The sequence below is a fragment of the Lactuca serriola genome, chromosome 8 (genome assembly GCF_051521515.1).
Source record: "Lactuca serriola cultivar US96UC23 chromosome 8, Lser_US96UC23_V15, whole genome shotgun sequence".
In the NCBI taxonomy this organism is placed as follows: domain Eukaryota; kingdom Viridiplantae; phylum Streptophyta; class Magnoliopsida; order Asterales; family Asteraceae; genus Lactuca; species Lactuca serriola.
This window is the reverse complement of record NC_136415.1, coordinates 325,359,643-325,361,059: the sequence shown is the minus strand read 5'-3', so window position 1 is coordinate 325,361,059 and position 1,417 is coordinate 325,359,643.

Genomic DNA, 1,417 nt, shown 5'->3' with positions numbered 1-1,417 from the left:
CTATATCCTTCCTAGAACTGATTACTCATACCAAGGCATACTCGTAGCGTTCAACTTTTCTTCTTTTAGTTTATGTTCTTCTAGTTATGACACTACGCGAGTATGTAATACATGTAGGTATACTTTTAAAAAAGAAATTATTCAATTCTAAAAGTATAACCCGTTAGATTGTTTTAAAATCAGAGACTCTTAGTCCCAAATGTGTTTATAGTTTGTATATCCTATGTTGTTTGATATACTTAATTCACTATAAACCGTGCTCTGATACCAATCTGTCACACCCCCAAACCAAAGATGGCGGAAATGTCCGGGGGTGGAGGACTTCATGTATAGTATCATAACAATAATGGCAATAGTGATGAAAGTAAACACAACCAACATATATATAATTGAAAGAGTTACATCATTGTAAGCGTTACATGTTTCAAAATCAATTACAATATGTTGACAAAAATATGAAATGTTTGACGCCTTAACGTCCCATCCTCAAAATGCACTTGGTTTCCTGTTTAGTGATTTCCTGAGAATACAAGTTGTTTGAAAAGGTGTCAACACAATGGTTGGTGAGTTCATAAGCTTTTGTATGCAATTTATGAAAACCTTGTCTCATAAATGTATGGTTGTTCCAGAAAATTCCGATAATTTTCCTTATAAATGTGTAATGTAGTCTTATATATACAAAGACCGTAACGTATAAGTAATCTTCCTTATTTACAGAAAATAATATGAGTTTAATTCAAGATAACGCGTATGATGTCAATGAAATTCCCGTAAATTCTTATGTTTGTTAATACTTTCTGTGAGCTATTATAACCATGCTATGACCTAGATGGCCGGAAAACGACGTTCTTCAGGCGTCGGAACTGTTATGACATTTGTCACCTCAGACCTGCCGGTCTAGCTGTTGCATGCAGCTCAGGTGTGGGTTTGTCATGCCCAATATAGATCTATATACAACTATCACGCTCTCCCTCCATGAGACTCTGGTTACAATACAGGACTTATGTTTAATGCGAAGGGGATGTCTCACAAAGTCATTAACGAATTTACACTTAACGTAATGAAAGTTCCCTTTTGTATAAATGTACCCTTCTGAAATATATGTATTTTGTAATGTATCATAAACTATACCTATTATAGTTTATCAAAACAAGGGTAGAAATAGTAAAGTACATAAACTATACTTAACATAGTTTAATAAAACATTTGTATGTAATGGCTGTACTTTAATTATAACACTTTGTTATTTCTATGCATTATCTAGTAAAAATCCATTTGTTAACTGGTGTATATCTAGATACTAATACAAAAATGTCATATATTGCAACAACACATAATCACATAATGATATATACTTTGCTCAACAAGTTACAAGGTGAAATGAAATTGATAGTGTTTTTCTGTTAATAACATTTTA